Source organism: Corvus hawaiiensis, chromosome 7 (genome assembly GCF_020740725.1).
Source record: "Corvus hawaiiensis isolate bCorHaw1 chromosome 7, bCorHaw1.pri.cur, whole genome shotgun sequence".
Taxonomy (NCBI): Eukaryota; Metazoa; Chordata; class Aves; order Passeriformes; family Corvidae; genus Corvus; species Corvus hawaiiensis.
Window position 1 is genome coordinate 40,094,734 of NC_063219.1, and position 21,182 is coordinate 40,115,915.

The 21,182-nt window shown below is 53.2% G+C and overlaps 1 long non-coding RNA gene across 2 annotated transcripts in view; it reads right to left on the bottom strand.

Moving 5' to 3' along the window:
- The window catches only part of LOC125328955, a 43,351-nt gene extending 23,577 nt beyond the window's left edge, over positions 1-19,774 (bottom strand). The window contains exons 1-3 of one of the 2 annotated variants that reach the window (XR_007204976.1): positions 19,664-19,774; positions 14,406-14,468; positions 2,079-2,192 (exon numbers count right to left, since the gene is read on the bottom strand). This is a non-coding gene — a long non-coding RNA (uncharacterized LOC125328955). The remainder of the gene's footprint in view (positions 1-2,078; positions 2,193-14,405; positions 14,469-19,663) is intronic. The other variant, XR_007204977.1, reaches the window with a different exon arrangement.
- Between the last annotated feature and the right edge of the window lie 1,408 nt (positions 19,775-21,182).

A 21,182-nucleotide genomic window follows, 5' to 3' on the forward strand; every position in this document is an offset into this window, starting at 1 on the left:
GTCCTAATTAAATACAATCTCGGAGAAGTCGCAGGTCCCCACCCTGCCGGCTGGAGTGGGATGCGCTCAGACCCCGACCCGGCACAGACGGGGATGCCTGGGCTGGGGAGCCCCCTCCCCCACAGCCACCACCCCAGCACAGGGGGCTGTCGGCAGCACGGCCCCCACCGAGGGCACCTTCATCCCAAACGGGATCCCTTTTTTCAGAGAAGCCTCCTATAACACAGGAGCGAAAGGAAAAACAACCCACCAAGTTTGGGGTGAGCTGACAGGAGCCAAGTGGGAGCAGGAGCCGTTTGAACTCAGGGGGTTGCTGAAGGCTCAGTCTGACAGAGACAAATTCATCCCAGAAACCAGATATACTGTATTTTAAAATGAAATGGGATAGAATGCCAGGCACAGGGCTCTGAGCAGCGTCACGGTCCACAAAATGCCTCTTTGGGAGCACCAAAGCGCAGCCTCTTCCTGTGCCACGGCAGAGCAGCCTGCCCATGGCTTTCCCTTTCTCCTTTATATCTCCACTTCTGATTGTTGATTTGGATTCAAAATTAATTTGGTGATTTGAGTTTAATAAGAATGTTAGACATGATTTCCTTCTCACTCTTACTTTTAATTAACTTTTTAATTGAGATTTAAATGAATTCTAATGAACGGAATTGGTAGCCTAATTGATTTGTTGCACAGCGTGGGGAGGGATCAGTATGCCAGCAGCATTTTGATACATTATTCTGGGACGTCAAACAGCTTACAGGTTAATTTTTTGGCAGAGGTTACTTAACGGCAGCACAAAACAATAATTTACGTTGGATTGATTAGTAAAGAGTTCCTGGAAAGTGTATGGTCCACGCTGGTTAAACGAGCTCCTGCTTATGCCTTCGTCACCTTGGCCTCTCCTTGGGAACTCATCTGGGGTTTGTCCAAGGACTTTTTGCCCAGAAGTGCCCAGATGCAAACTAGGAGTGACAGTATTCCTAAATAAATCCATAATACATTTATTTCCGTCAATAACTGAGAAAATGCACTCCTTTATCACACTGAGAACTGTGAGCAATGAGAAACCTGAGGACAGAGCGGGACACGGGCTGTGACCTCAGGCCCCACAGTCACAGTGTGCTCCCATTATGACCCAGACATCCCAGTGTGTGGGAAAGCAAAAGGGAAGCCAAGGCAAGGCAGGGCCAGGCAAGGACTGGCACATGATTAATTGCCAGCTCCCAGATTTCACAGCTTTGAGAGCAAATCAGCTGCTCAGAAGTGCTAAAATATAAACCCATTTTAGCCTCTGGATATTCACCCTCCATCAGGAAAGCTCATTAGAGGCTGGGGCTGGCATGAGGGGACGCAGGGGACAGAGCCAGGATCGGGGCCCTGCACACCCCCGGGCTGGGGGGCCGCATCACAACCCCACCCCCAAGTGCTCTGCCTCAGCCCCAAGGCTCGGTGGTGTCCCCAGCCCGGGTGTAAATCAGTGACACTGGGCCATCGAGGGTGTAAATGCAGAGCTTCGGAGATATTACTGCAGTCAGAGGGCAAAGCAGGATGGATGGAAAAGGAGAGCGGGGACAGGGCAGGGAAATAGGATGAGAGAGAGAAATATTACCAGCAACATCCGAAATGCCTTGAAATATAGAGCGCTCCCAAATTTAAAGGATTCGGGTTTAAAAGTTTCATTTTACGATTTATAAGGAATTTATATCCTTATGTGAAAATAATATTCAAAGACTGGCACTATTTTTTTCCATAATACCAAGCTGTTAGGTGGGAAGAGAGATCCATGGCAAACATTAAAATCCCTTCCTGCTCCTAAACAGAGGTGGGCAGAGCTGCTGCCTGCCGGGCCCCCCAGCATCACCAGATCCATTATTTGCTTCAGTCTGCTCCACTCGGGGCATTTGGTACATCACAAGCTGGAGATTAAAGGGAGAGCCTTTCTCAAATGCAGATTAATTTTGTTTTTCAACTTCTTAAGCTTCTGTTAACACCTTTTCTGCAATCAGTACAGTATCTTTTAAGTTAATTAGTTCTGGAAAAGAATTACCAGTGTAATTTGTGCTGAGCCCTCCCTCCCTTTCACTCACCAGACAGAGCAGCCTCTGATGGAGATAAAAGGGACACTGGAGGCTCCTCCAGTGACAAGAGGTGTTCGAGAGGAACTCCGATAACATCTTCAAACCATTTATCCCCGTTCAGCTCTGCAAATGGGGAGACAGAAGGAGTGAGCTGGAGTGAAGCACGTATCTCCATAACCTTTGGAGTTTTCTCCTGAATTATTTAGATCCCTAAACGCCCCACATTCCAGGCAGGGAGCACTGTGGGTCCTCCACAACTGCTTGCCCTTGGGTCAACTGTTCCTTCTTCTTGCCACCTTGGAAATCATTTGTTTTATTGACAACGCTGCACAAGGTTCTGTGCAGCCTCCTGCGAAGCTGAGCTGTATTTTAGGTTCCACGCAGACCTTGAACATTTAAAATGAACTATGTGCATCACTGTTTTGCTGCCAAGGGCTGGCTGCCAGCAAAGCCGGAGCTCCCACACTCTGTCTTGCCTCATCTCAAGGGCTGGGGAAGCAGCCTTGGGCGGCTGAAGCCACGGGTCTCGCCCCACCTGGGGGTTTGTGTGTGTCCCTGCATTCTCACAACTCCCCACACTCAACTTTCACAGCATCTCTTTGACTCACTGTCGGGCTCAGTAACAGCAGAGATCAATTGGCAGTGCATAAATTTACCCTCAGAGCAGCCCAAAAGCTGTCACAGGTGGTTGCTGTCCTCCCCTGGAAGAGGGCTCTGTCTCCTCACGGAGAGCAGCAGTGACAGCCGGAATTTCCTGTGCTCCCAGCCGGGGAGAGCCCAGAGACAGACCCAGCTGCTGGTGTCAGCTCCAGTGCAGCCACTGAGGTGAAGGTGGGTCAGGGCAGGCAGAAGGGAGCAGCAGAGCCGCATCCTGGGGGCTCCCACGGCATCCAGGGGCTTCCCTGACTCCTAAGAATAATATATGTATTTCAGGAAAGCTAATCCTGTTAGAAACGTACACAGCAGTAACGACAATATTGGCTTACTCTATTAATACTTTGCATTAAAATCAATTAATTAAATCCAAATAGAAAATATTTATATAAAAAAATGTTCACTGAAGCCTGGTTTTTTCCCTGTAAACCCCAAGTACAGCAGTGCCCAATCTGTCCCTCTCTGGAGTTTGCATTTAGAAGTGTGATCACTATCAACTTTCCTGCTTTCAATGGGGGGAGGTTTATTCATAATTTGCAATGGGAAAAGCCTGGCCTATTTGGCAAGGCACATTATCCAGCTGATTCTGACTTAGTTAAGCTAAATCAGCCAATAAGCCTGGAGAAACTTTGCGACAACTGAAAAAACCAGCCTTGAGTGGGAACTGGCTGCTCCAACGGAAATAAAAGCTCTGTTAACCCATAACTGAACAAACGCCCTAATTTTGCCTTACACTACTACCCAGCTTCTCAGCCCCCTGCCGCTCTGTAAATGCGTTGACAGTGAAGGACAGGCTGCACTGATCGCTCAGTTGAGGATTCCACCCCAACCCCTGGACTTTCCTCACCTGCAAGGGTCAGGACTCTATCAGTGTTATGGTGCAGGGTCAGAGCCAGAAAAACAGTGAGAAAAGGGGGAAATCCTCCAGATTCCTGTTGCCACTGGGACAATCTTACTTGCTGGAAAGCAGGAACCAGCGTGGTGCTGCCCAGCCACTGCAACTCTTCCTCTCTACATCCAATTCTTTTCTTTTTTAATGGAGCTACCTAACAAGGTTTTGTTGCCCATTCCTCTATTTTTCTTCAAGCTGTCTTTAGGGCTGAATTATTTTGCAGAACTGGTTGGAACTTTTTTGCATATTTGATTGTGTTTAATTGTAAAGTCAGCAGGACTGGATGTCTGGGTGCTGCTGCAGCTCACGGCTTCACTAATGAAAACACCTCTGGTGTGAGGAGCCCCTGGTGCCATCAGCACCCGCAGTCTGGGCAACAAGGGCCCCCGAAATGGAACCGCCAGGTTCAGAGTGGTCCTAAGACCACGGCTGTCCAGGTCCAACTCCACCTACAAAGGCTTGGGAGAGTGTTTAGGGGTGAAGGTGAGCGGTGGTTTCACCTTGCTGTTCCCAGCTCACCGCCCAGCCCAGCTGGCACTGGGACCCTCCCTGCTCCCTGATACCCAGGCTGATGGGCTGAGTGAGCCAGCCCCCCAACTCTCCCCAAAACAGCAGTGAGGATGTCCTTATCCTCTTCCCTGATGTCCCAACTCTGGGCTGCCAGACCCCTGCCACCGCTGGACCACCCCGTGCAGAACCTACGTGACCTGTAGTACGAATCCCCCAGCTCAGCGTGGCGTGTGATCATTAGAGAGGAGTTATTTGATTTATTTTTTACATACTGCAGTTAATTACACCGTCTCTGATTGTGCTGATCATTTCTGCTCCTCCTCAGCCTGGTAATCAACAACCCCTCGCAGGTCTCGTGGCAATGCCAGCATGCGGAACATGGTGCCTTCATTTGTGCTTGGTGTGAAACCAACTCAGACAGTGCCTTTGGGGTTTTTCTGCTGGATTCCCTGCTCCAGCTGGGGGATGAGGTGTTCCATTTGTCCCCTGCCCCCGGAGATACCAGGCCAGAGAGAGGCCAGGCTGGCACAGCACAGAGGTGACGCTGTTCCCGCTCCGTCGCACCCTCCGGGGACGGAGCCACTGGCACCTGGGGCTGCCATGTGCCTGCTTGGGAAGTTTGGGAGATTGTTTTTACATGCCTTTGCCAAGACATGAGCGCTAGAAACTGAGAAATGCCAGGAAAAAGTGAGGCTGGGAAACGAGCAGAGTCAGACAGCCTCTCTCTGGGTGCCTATTTTTTCCTTCAGTGACACAGAAATGAGGACGTGCCTCCCAAAATCCTGCAGCTCGCTGTAGTTACGTACCAGGAGGGATTCCTCCTGCACTCATCACTGCTTTTTTTCCTCTTCTAAATGATGCTCTGAGTAACTGCCTCTATGATATCATCTGCTGAGGTCTTTCAAATTTCTGCTTTGTATGAAAGACAAAGAATTCTCCACAATTAATGTGCTTTGAGGGTTTCCTGTCACAAGGAATGTAATTAACTCTTTGCTGGCCCAACTAATTTCTGCATTTTAAAAAGCAGCCTGATAATGACAAAAGTGGAGCACTCAATCCACAGGATAGCCATTAACGGTGCTCCAGCATTGTGCCGGCTCCATTCAGCCCACAATTACTGTCAGGGAATGGCACTGGAAGCTGCTCCTTGTACGCAAACAAGAATACTGTTCATTAAAGGCCACTTCCAATGAAGCACAATCTGTGTTTGTAATGAATATTTGAGAAAGGAAATAAAATCCTGCACTCCAAAACCTGCGATACAGTTGTTATTAGTTTAAAACCAGACTTTCTCGGGGCTGACAGATGTTGGCACGGTGGAGGATACGAGGTGGCCGGTGAAGGAGCTTTGAGTCCAGGGAGGAACAGCCGGGCTCAAGGTATCTAGGGGTGGAAAACCAGGTTGAGGGAAACCTACATCCGTGTTAAACGGGAGAGCACTGGATGTGTTCACCGGGAGAAGAGAAGGATCCAGGGAGAGCTCAGAGCCCCTTCCAGAACCTAAACAGACTCCAGGAGAGCTGCAGAGGGACTTGGGACAAGGCATGGAGGGACAGGACACAGGGAATGGCTTCCCAGTGCCAGAGGGCAGGGCTGGATGGGATATTGGGAAGGAATTGTTCCCTGGGAGGGTGGGCAGGCCCTGGCACAGGGTGCCCAGAGCAGCTGGGGCTGCCCCTGGATCCCTGGCAGTGCCCAAGGCCAGGCTGGACATTGGGGCTGGGAGCAGCCTGGGACAGTGGGAGCTGTCCCTGCCCATGGGATGAGAACGGGATGAGCTTTAATGTCCCTGCCGCAACAATCCTGGGATTCTGTCCCAGGACAAACTCGCTCTGCCGCGCGCACCGAGCGCAGCGGCGGCTCCAAGGCCGCTACCCCTGTCCCGGGCCGGCACACGGGCCGCACCGGCGGGTCCGGGCGCTGCAGGGTCTCCGCTGCCCCCGGCAGCCCCCGGCAGCCCCCGGGCCCCGCGGCAGCCCCCGACACCCCCGGCAGCCCCCGGCAGCCCCCGGCAGCACCGGGCCCCGCGGGAGCCCCGGCCGGGGCCGGGCCGGGCTGGGCGGGCTCGGGGCGCTCGGCGCTTCCGCACGGCAACAGTGCCCCCTGTGGGCCGGCGGGCACACGGCACGGGAACCCCCCAGCGCCGGGACACCGGGACACCGGGACACCGGGAACCCACCCACAGCACCGGGACACCGGGACACGGCCCGGGAACTCCCCCACAGCACCGGGGCACCGGGACACCGGGACACCGGGAACCCCCCAGCACCGGGACACCGGGAACCCCCACACAGCACCGGGACACCGGGACACGGCCCGGGAACTCCCCCACAGCACCGGGGCACCGGGACACCGGGACACCGGGAACCCCCCAGCACCGGGACACCGGGAACCCCCACACAGCACCGGGACACCGGGACACCGGGACACCGGGACGGGAACCCCCCAGCACCGGGACACCGGGACACGGCCCGGGAACTCCCCCACAGCACCGGGGCACCGGGACACCGCACGGGAACCCCCCAGCACCGGGACACCGGGACGGAAACGCCACAGCACCGGGACACCGGGACACCGCACGGGAAACCCCTGGCAGCACGGACACGCCGGCAGCACGGGGACCCTCCTGATAGCACCGGAACCCCCTCCCCCGGAATACGGAGACACCTCCCGGAATACGGGGACCCCTGAGAGCACAGGACCCATCCCGGCAGCACCGGGACCCCCGGAACAGGGGCACCCCCAGCAGCAGGGACACCCCCGGCAGCGCGGGACTCACGGGACTCCCCCCTCGGGAGCACAGACACCCCCCCCACCCCTGGTTACTGGTTTCTTTAAGAACTGGGTTTGGGAGAGGTTTCAGGAAAACATCTGATTCATCCTGACATTTACTGGGGTCAGACTTGACTCTGTGGGTCCCGAGGTTTTCATGCGCAAGAAAATTCCGAAGAATTCCAGATTTTAAGGAAAACATTGAATTTTATGGGAAGAAGAGATCCCTTGACAGAGAAGTCAGAGCATTTTGCACAAGTATTCTCTGGCTGTGTGTAGTGGTGGAGTCACCAGCACTGGCGGGATTATTACAGTATTTTATGAATATGTAACTATAGGAATGGATAAAATCATTACAATAAAAATATGCAAAAAGATATTGACTACAACTCCCTGACAGGAGGGTGGAGGTGAGGGGGAGCTGGGCTGTGCTCCCACCTGACAAGCAACAGGAAAGAGGAAATGGCCTCAAGTTGTGCCAGGGAAATCTTAGGTTGGATTTTAGGGAAAATTTCTCCTCTGAAAGAGCTGTCCAGCCCTGGCACAGCTGCCCGGGACAGGGGTGGAGTGCCCATCCCTGGAGGGATTTTAAAGCCATGTGGATGTGGCACTTTGGGGACACGGGACAGTGGTGGCCTTGTGCTGGGGGAACAGTTGGACTCGATGGTCTCAGAGGGCTTTTCCAACCCAAATGATTCCCCAGCAGGAGTAGCAGAGGAAAGTTCTCATCCTGGCATCCCTCTAAGACCGGTCAGGGCCTGGCTTTGGCCTTGCCCGAGGTGGGTTTGATGGCAGCCGGGAGTAAGAGCCAGGAATCGCCCCCTTGTCCCTGCTGAAAAGTGATTAAAGCTGAACAGGCAAAGCCCTGCTGATGCTCGGTGGGGGTGCAGGGGGGGCTGTGCTGCACTGGTGGGAGTTGACCAGACGAGGAAGAAAGCCAGGAACAATTCCCAGCCCGCAGTTTGTAGACCCGAATATACAGAATGGCCAAAGAGGGGAATTTCTAAGGTGACAGAGAAATTCCAGCCCAGGGAGGGAAACAGTAACACGGCAGGAGGGGGACCTGCGGGATGGAGTAGCTTTCCCTGCTACAGGAGTCCTTCCCAAAATAACTTTCATTTCTCCAGTACCAAAACTATATTTAGTTAAGACTTTACAAGTGAAAATCTTAGTAATCATGAAAAAGAGAAGTAAAAACGTTGTTGACCTTGTTAAATCCTAACGTGGCTATTTAACTTAATGGCACTGCACATGCTGATAAATCCCATGGGATCCCTCCCCCTTTCTCCCTAGTGGGATAAACACGGTTTGTCATGGTGAGAGAACACTCTGTAGTGCACGAATAATCAGAACGTATTGTTGGATCCAATTTTCTATCATTTACTTTTTGCTGTCAAACAAAAGTAGAGCCCAGTACACAATTTAGTCACGGGTGGAAGGAGAATTAGCCCTGTAACGCGAACAACTTTCGGAGGAAAAAGTTGAGGAGCTGCAGCCTGCATTAACTCCCATTGTTTGCTGCCCTCATGAATGCCATGAAAGAATTTGATTTTCATTATTATGTACTTTGCATGTTGCTTGTATTAAATCAATGGGCTACTTCCCTCCTTGTTTTCCCTGCAGCTGATCTAAAGGGCCTTTTGAAAGGAGCCTGGCCTGGCGCAGACAAAGACTGATTCTTCATCCCCTGACATGTCACGCCACCAAACGGGGTTTTGTGCACTCTGTCAGTGTCTTAATCCGAGCGTCACGCCAGCCCGCAGCACCTGCCCGCTCCCAGACCCCTTCCAGCACTTCATCCTTCAACTTGTGTACCTTGGGCAGACACGGCGATGAGTGCCGATAACACCGGAGATTTACATGTTTCTGTCACCGCCTGCATTTGTCACACGTCAGCCCGCCCGGGAGCCGGGGGAGAGGAGGGGAGAGGAGGGAGCAGCTCTGGTTTGCTCTGGCCCTCGGAGATCTCTCCCGGGGGGTTTCCCGTGCTGGCGTGGGCTGGCACTCGGGGGTGGAGGGGTCTCACCTGATAACGGGCAAGGAGGGACCCGAGGGCAATCCCCATCCCCTCCTCAGCCCCCTGCCCTCGGCTGGGGCCGGCACCGGGCTGGGGAGGGATGGCCGTGCCAGTGCTGACCCCCCAGGCCAGGGTTCCCCGCACGGACAGGAATGCGCCCGGGGGCTGGAGGTCACACAAAGCCAGTGAGGGGCTCCAGCCCCCTCGACTCTGCCGCTGTGCTGCCCCTGGCAAACCCCGGATCACCTCTGCATGTCACCTCTGCGTGTCACCTTGTGCCCTTTGGGATGGGAGTGCTGGTGTTTTGGGAAAAGGGGAGGAAAAAAGGGAAAGGGAAAAGGGAAAGGAAGGAAAAGGTAAAAAAATGATAAGGATAAGGATAAGGATAAGGATAAGGATAAGGATAAGGATAAGGATAAGGATGGCAAGTGAAAGGGAAAAAGGGGGAAAGGGGGAAAGAGAAAAGGAAGGAAAAGGAGGAAGGAGAATAGGAAAGGGAAAACCAAAGGGGATAAAGAAGGAAAAGCAAAGGATTTAAGTAAAAGGATAATCACCGAATAGAATCACAGAACCATTTAGATTGGAAAAGACCTCCAAGATTGTTACCAATCACCACCTTGTCACCTTGAGGTGGCCTGACTGTGGCATGGGGCATCCACATGGGATTCACAGCCCTGGGTGCAGAGTGCCAGGTCAGACGGACACAAACATCCACCGGGAATGGGAGACCAGAACGCCAGGGGGAAAATTCCTCCGGGCTGAGCACCTGGGATGTGTTTGCAGCACCTTAGCTACGACCCCGAGCGCTGGCAGAGCAAATGGTCGTCTGGAGGGACAACACTAGCTCAGCTTTTATGCCTTTATGAGAATTCCACAGAACTCCCATCAGGGCTCTGCCCGTCCTGTGTCCCACCAGCCCCTCAGCGCCTCCTGGACCATTGTCTCCTGAAAGGCGGAGGCACAGCCAGCGCTGCTCTTTGTCCGGCATCCAGTTTGTCTGGCATCTGACATTCGCAGCGCCGGGGGCTCCCGGCCCCGCGCTGTGCCACCGCATCCTCGTCCTGACCAGCCGCCAAAACCCGAGCAGGGCGTGCCAAGAGGGGCGAGCGGCTTCGGAGCCAATGGCTGCTGCCTGGAGAAATGGAATATGCTAATCCAGGGGCTTTAGAAATGGGAATGCTAAGGAAGAGGTGTTCTGGACAGGCTAAGATATGAAGTAGAAGATTTCAGGCTTGTCCCAGCCTGGCTCCCGAATGCCGGAGTTCCAGCAGTGTGGACTCTGCGCTGAGCTGCCCCTGGGAAAGGTGTAAATTACACCTGAAATGGTGGAACTCAGAGCAGAGCAAGTACAGCACCAGTGCTGTGGGACTGCAACGCTCACATGTGATCACTCCAACACCTATTTTAAAGTACATTATGCAATGCATAAAAAATAATGATTTTGAGACAAATTAAGCCATAACAGCATCAAATCAGTTTGTCTACGCAGTTAATATGTTGATTAATGTCCTGTTATGACTGAGACACTCATTTTTATGTCATTATTCAACTCAGTGTTTTCCCATAGCTATTGAATAAAATTGTAATTATTGCTCTAAATTACCAGAGAACCATAGAATGGTTTGGGTGGGAAGGGACCTTAAAGCCCATCCAGTGCTAGCCCTGCCATGGCAGGGGCACCTCCCACTGTCCCAGGCTGCTCCAAGCCCCAATGTCCAGCCTGGCCTTGGGCACTGCCAGGGATCCAGGGGCAGCCCCAGCTGCTCTGGGCACCCTGTGCCAGGGCCTGCCCACCCTCCCAGGGAACAATTCCTTCCCAATATCCCACCCAGCCCTGCCCTCTGGCACTGGGAAGCCATTCTTTGTGTCCTGTCCCTCCATGCCTTGTCCCAAGTCCCTCTGCAGCTCTCCTGGAGTCTCTCTAGGTTCTGAAAGGGTCTCTGAGGTCTTCACAGAGCCTTCTCTTCTCCAGGTGATCATTCCCAGCTCTCCCAGCCTGCCCAGGTCCCTCTGGATGCTGTCCCTTCTCTCCAGCATGGTGACTGCCCTGCGCACCTTGGTGTCACCAGCAAAGTGCTGACGGTGCCCTTGCACACTGAGCAGGGCTCCCAGGAGGATCTCACATCTGGTTTTATTTTATTTATTCACTGAAATTGTATCTGGCCTCTGAATGTCAAATTGTAACTCAGAAAAAATAGCTGTTGACATTAAAAATAATGACGGCCTATTTCAAGATTCATCCTCTTTTTAGACTTAATTGTTTATTTAATTGCTAAGTTGAGAGTTAGAGACCCTCGAAAACAAAATGAAAGAAAACTTGGCAGTTCTGGGTCAATGGTTGGACTCGATGATTTTTAGGGATATTCCACTTATTTCCTAAATAAGCCGTGATTCTGTGACAATTTTTTTATCAGTCTTGTATGGGAGGAAAGCTAAGGTGGTTTCAATTTTTTGATTGTTTTTGGTATTTTTTCAGAGTCTTTTAATTTAATCAAAGTAAAATGAAAAGAAATATATAACATCCCCAGTTCTTTTCTATGCCTCGCTCCAGACAGAGTTTTTTATAAGGAATTAAAGGTTGGACTCAACGATCTTGGAGGTCTTTTCCAAACTTCATGATTCTATGATTCCATGAGTTGCATGAAGGATGAAGATTCAAAACACCTGCAGGAGCATCTTTGGATGCTCTTTTGAAGAAATATAAAAAAGGGGGGAAACCTGTATTCCCCGAATAAAAGTGTATCCCCTGGGGTGCCTAAACTATTCAACAACTTCCCAGCTGTCCTGACCATTCTCAGCATTTTCCTGCCTGGCCCCTGCCAGATGCTTTCCAGGGCTCAGGGTGTCTCCAGGGAGAGTGGGGGGTACTGGCACCCATCCCACCGCTGCCAGCCTGGTGCTGGACTGGGACCAGTGTTCACCAGCACCAGGAAAAATCTGCCCTGCTGCTGCCTCCTGCCTCTCATCCCAGCACAGGCAGAGCCGTGGGTGCACAGACGCTGTGGAGGAGGTATCAGGTCTGCTTAGCTTGATTGAGAAAGGTTAATTACATGTGAAATGAGACTGGGATTCAGACTGTGTTTGCTCTAGATTTTGTGTAATGTTATATCAACACTGGGATTCTCTGTTATTCTATTAACAAAATAAATTCATTTTGTTTGGTTTCATTTTACTGTTGTTTTAATCCCACTGAACATTTATACTGTTATTTAATTTTACTAAACATGTGTGGATAGTAAAATACCTACAGAATTAAACTACCCAAGGATATTAAAGTGATCCAGTTCTCATGGAGATTTGATCTGCTAATTAGCCACACCAATTTTATGGATCATTGCAGCGCACTTAAAATGTATTGTTATATGTTCATAATCTTTCCTTAATGAGCTTTTATTGAGAGCACAGGCCAGCCGCGGCGCGCTGCTCGGCACCGGGGCTGCCTCAGAGCCCGGGTGCCTGTGCCTGCCTCCTGTGCCGCAGGAGCGGGACCCCGCAGCATTTGGGCTCGGGGCAGCGGGAGCGGGGTCCCCTGTCCCCCGGGGTGCCAGGGCGGAGCGGCAGGGTCCCGCACCGGGCTGTGCTTACGGGAGGGAGAAAACCACTTTAAAATCCAGTAAACCAGGAGCACCCGGGAAGGAGCGGAGCTCTGGTCCTTTCCCCACCCCCCAGCCCCGGGGCCAGCTCGCAGCAGCCGCAGGGAACGGCCCCGCTGGGCTCGGAGCATCCTCCGGGGTCTGCCAGCACCCTGCGGCACCCCGGGTGTGTGAGCTCCAAAAGTGGAGCAGATCCACCTGCAAACCTGCTCCTGCCCAGCCAGCGCTGCAGCTCCGAGGCTGTGGCACAGGACCGGGTGGCTGGGGCTCCGGGAGAGCCGGGAATGCTGGGCTCCGGGGTGGCTGGGGCTCCGGGAGAGCCGGGAATGCTGGGCTCCGGGGTGGCTGGGGCTCCGGGAGAGCTGGGAATGCTTCCATCCCGGGGTGGGCGTGCTCTGGGAATCATGGATCTGCAGACCGCGGCGTGGGCCCCTCTCCGTGGCCAGGTCCCTCGGCCGGCAGCAGCGGAGCAGGAATCCAGCCCCACACCCTCAGCAGGAAGAACTGGAACCTGGTTTAACCTTTATTAGGCCCACAGGTTATCTCTGGCCTGAACCTGCGTGAATTAGAATGGGGACGATGCTGAAGGTTTAACAGTCCCCCTCCAAGGAGGGAGAGGAGAGAATGAGGGAGTCCCAGCACCGGTGGGCTCATTTTTGGCTGGCACAACTCGCAGTTCCCCTGTCCTGCAGCCCTCTGGGTGGCAGGCCATGGCCCATGTGGGTGCCCAACACCTTCTACAATCAGGGATTATATCCTAAAGCCAGAGCCAATGGGTCACTTTTTAACACACGGGGTTCTGACAAATGTGGGGATCCCTGAGAGAGCTGGGGGGAGCATCCCCCATCCAATGAGTTGTTGATGTGTCCTCTGCTCCCCATGGGTCTGCCTTGTTTGAGTGGTCTGCAGTTTTCCTCCAGGGCAGGAGATCATTGAATCATGGAATGGTTGGAGTTGGAAAATCCCTCTCAAACCATCGAGTCCATCCATACCCCAGCACTGCCCAGGCCACCACCAGCCCATGTCCTCAGGTGCCACATCCACACAGCTTTTACATCCCTTCAGGCCTGGGGACTCCATCATTGCCCTGGGCAGCTGTGCCAGGGCTGGACAAACATTTTCTTGAAGAAATTTTCCCAATATCCAACCTAACCCTCCCCTGACAGGCCCAGGGTTGAGCTTTGTGCCGGGATGGACACGGGGATGCAAGCTTGACAGGGAGCTGTGACATCGGGGTGAACACAACCCACAGCTGCTCGCGGGGGTCCCGGGACCCCACCCCACCCATCCCCGGGTGCTTCCACGGTCCTGGTCCCCGCTGCCGTTGTGGGGTTGCTACTTAGTTAATTAGGGAGGAAAACCTGGCGAGCCGAGAGTGAATCGCAGATCAGAGTGTGCTGTTTGGCGCTGGCACGGGCTCGTTTAACAATTCAAGGGTCACTACCTGCAAAAGTGAGGACACCGCTTTACAAGCGCGCAGATCCCGCCAGCTACAATGTGCGCGTCGGGATAATGAACTTAAAACAATCGTAATTAGCAGGCCGAGACAAAGGATTAAAATTAAACCTGAATGGTGCGGTGCGTGGAGCTTGCTTGTAGAACAGCGCTAAGCCAACTTAATCCATTTTAATTCGGCGCGGGCCGGGCGGCGGCAGCGCGGGGTCGGGGTCGGCGGCTGCGGAGCCGCGATACATCCGCCGGCCGCGCTCCGCCGGCGCGATAAGGCCCGGGGCGTCCCGGGGGACACTGCCCGCCCAGCATCCCCGGGGAGCGGGTGTCAGCGTGTCCGCGGGCTGGCGGGGCGCGGCGAGCGGCGAGCGGGGCGCCCCGTCATTGTGCCGCGGTTGTCATTGACTGATCAGGCCCTTTGAGCGCGCTTTCAGAGTCAATGGACCCACCTGAATAGATGAAAGGCAGACAGCTCCTGACAAACAAGGGGCTGCAGAATATTCATTGTGCATCTGCGAGGGAAAGATTAATGTATTAGAAATTAAAATGGGCCCGGGCTGTATGATCTTGCTCTAACACTTGGCCAGACCTGTGTCACCCACCGCAAGCGCCTGAAGTCGGCAGACAATCCTGCCAAGGTAGTGGGAATCATTAAGCATCCGGCTATTGTGCACGGTGAATAATAAAACTTTCCCCCTATTCTTTGCCCGGAGCTGACAATGAATAATTCCGGAGCTATTTGCAATGTTAACAGCACCTATCTTGCCCATCCATTCCTTCACGATAAGGATGGAAATATGCATTTCAACAGTCTGCACAGATAGTGATTCACAGGCGCTTCAAAGGACACCTGCCACTCAAGCGAAGGGCTGTCAGTCTCCCGCCGCCGCCGCTGCCAGCAAAATGGCGAAAAAGATTATCTGCACTTTATTCCTTTTCTCCTCCGATTATAACACCGGTACGTTTGCCATCGACTGACAAGTGATTTACACTCGCTACTGTAATGTGGTTAAGCTAGGAAAAGCTATTCTCTTAGGCAGCCCTTATTCCTTCAAGGTTTACAACTGTATCCAATATCCTATCGCAGTGTGATCGCGGCCGTACTGAACGCCATTAGGGGAGATATTAGGAGCGTTTAATCTGTTTGCTGACATAAAGGTGACAGTGATAAAGTCCTGTCTCTGACGTCAGGGCCTGGCCAGCTCAGCAGACTTTTACACAGCAGGAGGGTGGCCGAAGTTCGGGGGGATCTGACTGGAAGGGCTCCAGACTCCTCCACAGCAGGTCCTGGGAGCAGACTCTGCCCACGTGGACTCTTTTCGTCTGGAAGAGGGGTGAGTTGTGGACGTCCCAAACCTGGCAGTGTCCAAGGCCAGGTTGGATGGGGCTTGGAGCAACCTGGTATAATGGAAGGTGCCCCAGCCCATGGCAGAGGGTAGACATGAGCTTTAAGGTCCCTTCTAACCAAAAGCAGTCTGGGATTCTCTGATTCCATGAGTCTGGAGCCTGTCACCGTGGTCTCGTGCAAGTAAGCCGGTGGAGAACACCCCCGACCTTGCACCCTTCACCCCTAGCAGCTGTCCCAAACAGGCTGTGCCCTGCACCCTGCAGCAGAGCAGCTCCCAGGCAGCCACAGGTCCTGCTAGCAGCGCAGCAGCTGCTCCTGCTCCACTCTGGGTGCTTCCAGGGCAAAAACAAACAAGCAAAACCCTGGTGCAGAGTTCCCACTTATCCGAAATATTTTCCAGATTATTTACTTGAAATTCTTCCGCCACAATCTTCCCATTGTGCCTGTCAGGAGGACTCCCCAACCAGCAGGCTTTTCTCCATCAATGTCCACTTTCTTTCGGCACCAGCGGCAGGAATACTGGGAGTGACTCAGAGTGGCAGCTCCAGCTCTTTCCAGTGGGAAACAGTTTTAGTGCGAGAAGAAGAGGCGCCATGGTTCTGTGTGCCCTAATGGCACCATTTTCACCACGCTGACCTTCACCAGCCACGCTGGGCAAGGGGCTGGGGACCCCGAACTCCCCCAGACGTGCCCTGCTTTGTGCGCTGGCAGAGGGCCCACGCTGGCAGAGCCTGGGTGTGCCCAGCACCAACAGCTCCTTTGGAGCCAGCACCGAAGCGTTGCCGGAGCAGGGCTGGGCACCGAGGCTGGGCAGGGTCCCAGGTCCCACCGGAGCACACCGGTGGAACTTAGCTGTGCTACAGGGAGCTGGGAGCCCAGGAATAATGAGTCATGGATTAATTAACAGGCTACTCTGATCCTAGTAAATGGGACAGTTTGGAAACTGGGTCCCACAGATCCCCAAAGCTTGCAAGAGCTGAAGGGGTGCAGGAGCTGTGCCAGTGCCCTGGGAGATCTGCCTGAGACCAGGAACCAGGAACTCTGGAGACAGCAGAGGGACCAGGGCCCCCCAGTAATCCCTGCAGAGCCCTCCTCTGTCTGTGGGCACCATCCCTGTGTGGGCCCCAGCTGTCCCTGGGCCGGACAAAGCGGGCATTCTCCGCCTGGCTCCGCAGCGCGGCACTGCTGGCAATGCCACCCTGGAAATCCTGACTCACAGGGACATTCGTGCCTTGCCACCCTGCCAGGCACTGGGGTCCCCCCCAGCAGCCCCCACACCACCCCACAGCCCCCAAATCAGGGTAGCCTCCAGACCCCATGAATATCCTGCCTCCATCCAGCAGCTCCACACACAGATTTTCAAGGTTCCCTCCAATGTGGAAGAGGTCTCCTGAGCTGGGGGCGCAGCAAGGCCAGGTGGAAATCTCTCCCTGAAGGGGAATTATTATGATCATGTGAAAACACAGTGTCTGTTATGGTTTTTTAAGAAAAAAAACAGTGCCCAAGTCAGCGTTCAGACCGACAATCTGCTTGCAACAAGGCCTGCTCCAAAGCGGGAGTGAGCCTGTGTGTGCACAGGGATGTGGGGTCGGGGCCACGCTGGGGTGGGTGCTCCAGCACTTCCCCAGCCCCGGCTCCAGCCCTCCCAGCTCATCCCCTCTCATGTCAGGACCGTGGGCTTGCCCTGACCCCTCTCTCTAGGAATGGAGCCCTGTCACTGTCACTACACAGCTTGAGCAGCTCCACGAGGCCTCACCAGTACAAGGACACTGTTGATCACCTGGGTGTTGGTTCCATGTCCCTTCCACAGAGCGGGCTGTAATCAGTGCTGCATTCAGCAGAACCAACAAGGAAGAAACCACGGCCCAGGAGCTGTGCCCGCAGGTGTGGCCAACACAGGTCTGTGCCACGGAAGTGGTGCTTTCGAGGTCGTCCCTTTGACCTGCACAGAGGCATTCTGGTCCACAAACAGAGAGGGGCTTTTTCAGCCCCCGGCTCCAGCCAGGGGCCTGTGGAGTGTGGAAGGTTCTCGTGTCCACTGGCACATTGCCAGCACTGGTCCCTGAGGACGTGGCACTGCACCAGCATCTGCAGTCAACCCCCAGCAGCATCTGCTTGTACACAGACATTTGGACCAACGTGTTGTCGGTTCTGGAAGGACACAGGATCCCCGTTCCAGCCCATGGATTCCCTGGAGTGAGGGTGGAAGCGATCTGGTTTATGCCGGCAGGTCTTAAGCTTAATACAGGAGTGAATTCAGCCTCCGTCCCACTAAATTATCCAGCAAGGGCTGAACCCTATTTTTCTTTTGAAGAAGAACAAGGGCGCTGAAATAATTTGTGGATGTGGGTTCCTAATCTTAAATAATTCTTACCATTTAAAACAGTTTTTGCAGGAAATATTTTATAGTTAGAGAAATAGTTTTTGACATTTTGGGGGGGAAAAGAACAATGGACCGTTTACAGGTCTACACAGTAGATTAATGAATCTAATTGAGTCTGTAGGGAAATGCTTCAGTTTAACTACTGGAACTAATTTATACATTCACTACATCGTAATAAGTCAATTTAAGTTTCTGGAAATAAAACTGGATATCCTGGGTATAGATTTGAACTATAAATTTCTGCAAGAAAGGAGTCTGTGTGTTCATTATACATTGTAAAATTACCATATGGACCTGTCAACACTTCTTAGCACAGCTTTGTAATAATGTCATTTAGTTTAACATTGTAATGTGCCAGCTGAATTAATGCGTGTGGCACAATGAACGCCTCCCACCGCCGGTTCGGGATGGGGAGGCAACTTTTAAAGGGGTTTCTTATGCAAAAGAGTTTTGTCTGTATTTGCACAGCCAATATCTGGCCTCTGATCAGGTGTTATCAGCATAAGTGAGTGTCTAGGACTGCTCAACTCCCAGCAGCTGCTGCTGGAGTCCCAGGGACAGGGATCGGAGCTTCCAGCCGCAGGACTCGGGTAGCCATGGGCAGGACACGGAGCAGAGCCCTGCGCCAGGCTGCATCAGAGATCACCCGGTTCTCCTCTCGCTGTCGCTGCTGACTTTCTCCTCCTCCCTCTGTTATTTACAGCCCTGCAGCCGCTGCCGCTGCTCTGCTGCCCACGCAGGCTGAGGAACAGACAGCTCTTGTTCCAAATCCTTCTCTCCGTGCTATGCTTCCAGCTCCCCACTTTCTATGATGTGCTCAGAACACTTTTTTCACTCATCCAGTCAAAAAAACAAAAGTTCTCAGAGGTAAATGGAGTCAGAGGCAGAAGTAGCAACATTCCCATTCCCTTCTGGCGAGTTACTGGGGGCACTGGTGCAGAGACACCCCTCAGACTGGACCCTGGACTTGCTGCCCAGAGCTGCATCCAGCTCACAGCTCACCTGAGAGCACCTGAGCCACATGCCCATGGCAGAGCAGCTGCGTGAGCCCCCTTTTTTCTGTCCCCCTCTTTGCCATCCAGCCCACGCCCCACAGGAGACCCCAGCCCAGCCTGGTGGGTGAGAGGGACCCCAGCTCCAGAGGGTCAGGGGTCACAGCACCCTGACAGCAGCACCGGGTGCAGGGGGGGTTCCCCAGCACATCTGTACCTGTCTCCCACGTTTTCTGCTGTAGGACACCCCAGGATCACGCTCAGCTCCTGGAGGCCTGGGAAGAGCAGCAGCAGCCTGCAGGGTGTGCGCCAGCCAGGTCTGCCACGGGAAAAAACAGGCACAGCAGAAAGGCTGAAATTCCCTGTTGTGTCCCAGGCCTGAGTCCAGCTCCAGCCTGGACAGAGCATTTCAGTGGCAGAAGTTACAATGGGAATGCACACACAAAGCCCATAATCATCCCTACAAGCTGCAATGGTCCAAGGATCCAAGGAAAAACTCCTTTTGCAACCCAAAATCCGATCCTGCAGTGCCGACTGTTCTCGCTGCCGGAGCCAAGGAGAGCTCCTCCCGAGGATGCTCCACATAAATCCTCTAGCATTTTTCCCTTTGTCCTTTATTTGTCTAATTCTTTGCTTTCCTTCCATCTCCATCCTCTCTCAGCAGCCTTGGGAAGTGACACGGAAGATCTCATAAAACTCTAAGGCATGTGGCCTGAGGAGGGTAGGGAAGGGGGACTTCTACATAAAGAGGGGGAAATGCACTTGCTAATCTCCCTGTAACTGGGCTGCGGGCAGCCAAGTTTGCAGCTTTCCCCTCTCTCCGCTGGTGCCGTGTGCCCGAGCAGCAGCAGCAGCAGCAGCAGCCCGTACCTGCCGGTGGAGCGGTGCCGGAGCCGGCTGCCGGCGCGCACAAGCTGCAGAGACGCCGCCTGATTTCCCTCAGGATGCAGCCGGGAAGACTAGTCGAATAGCTAAAATTCCTACCTCAGCGAGTTAGCAGAACAGGCTAATCCCCGCAAACAGACAGGATTTAGGATTTGACTCTCGGGTTCCTGATGCAGCTGCACAAATGCGCGCAGCCCCGGCCGTGCCGGAGCTCCCGAGCCGCGCGGGGAGGGCGCGGGATGCCGGGTCAGCGGCTCCGCCCGCGGCGCACGGATCAGAGGGCTCCGCTTCGGGATGGTGTGGGGAAACAGGCCCGGTTTGGTAATTAAATATCGTAACTGAGGCTTGGCATCGCTAATTACGTATTAAAACCCAGCGGTGGTTTACAGTTCTGCCCCTGGATTTCTACTGGAAGATGACAGTTAATGTCACCACTTCTGCAAACCTGATGGCATCTGCCTATAAAAGGGTGATTGTAAAAGCTGAGGGCTTTACCTATAAATTCATCTCGCTAATAAGCAATACGCTCATGATTGAAAGTCAAAGAGACTTTGGAAAGTAGTTGGGTGTTTTATTTCCTTAAAAAAAAATGTATCTGCTAGCAGTGAGGCAAGTTCTGGAGAGCAGCACGAGTGTCACGAGTGCCAGTGCTGTGCGCTCGGTGATCCCGGGCAGGGTGATAAATAGCGGCTTCTCAATTACATCTTTGCTTTATTCCCCAAGTGACTTGTATTCGGGTTGATATACAGGCAGTGTGACTGCACTTGTTTCCCAATGCAAGGGAAATGCCCTTCATGAAAACATTATTAATTAGGCAGAGCTGTAATGGTGGGAATGCTGTGGGAGTGGCGGGCGGCTCTGCCGTGCCCAGGTCGCATATCCCTGGCGCTGGCAGAGTGCTCCCACACGTTCGTCCCAGTGGGACAGCTTGGCTGGAACTCGGGGGGCACAGCCCCTTCCAAAACCGCTTTGGCTCTCTCTGGAAACACCGGTTCACTGTGTCCATAAAACATTTTTTTCCATTTATCGTGTGGTCCTTGTTTCCCTTTAATAAACCTGCAATTGTACATGCTCACGGGTATTTGCCGTGCTTCACGCCCTGACATCTCCTGCCTGAACCTTATCCAGGTTAAGAGAGGTCACGAGTCAGTAATGATTTCCCAAGAGCCCCAACCCAGAATCTATTTTTTTTTTTATTTGGAATATCTTTTATTTAATTAACCACTGAACCAGGCAGACGGTGTTTCCTGCACAACCTGCCAGTACAAGGAATATCTCAGTGAATTTCCAGAGGGAGGATTTCTCCCTCCCACTGCGCAAGGCGGGCAGTGCCCACAGAACCCCTCTCTGGGCTCCTGCTTCCTTTCCCCCTCTTTCCTTCTCTCTCTTTTTAATTATGAAAATCAAGGAACCCATAATTCCCATGACAGCTGTGACTACATACAGACTTAACCATAAACTGTGCAGCAAATGCTTGGTTTGTGGAAAATCATGTTCTCTGACATATGTTTCTCATTATGGGGTAGATTTTCAAAGGAACAAGGCTGGTTCCTCCTGCAGGTGAGAAGTAGAGCCCTGCATTTCCAGTGCCCTGCTCTGCACCTGCAGCCCAGCACAT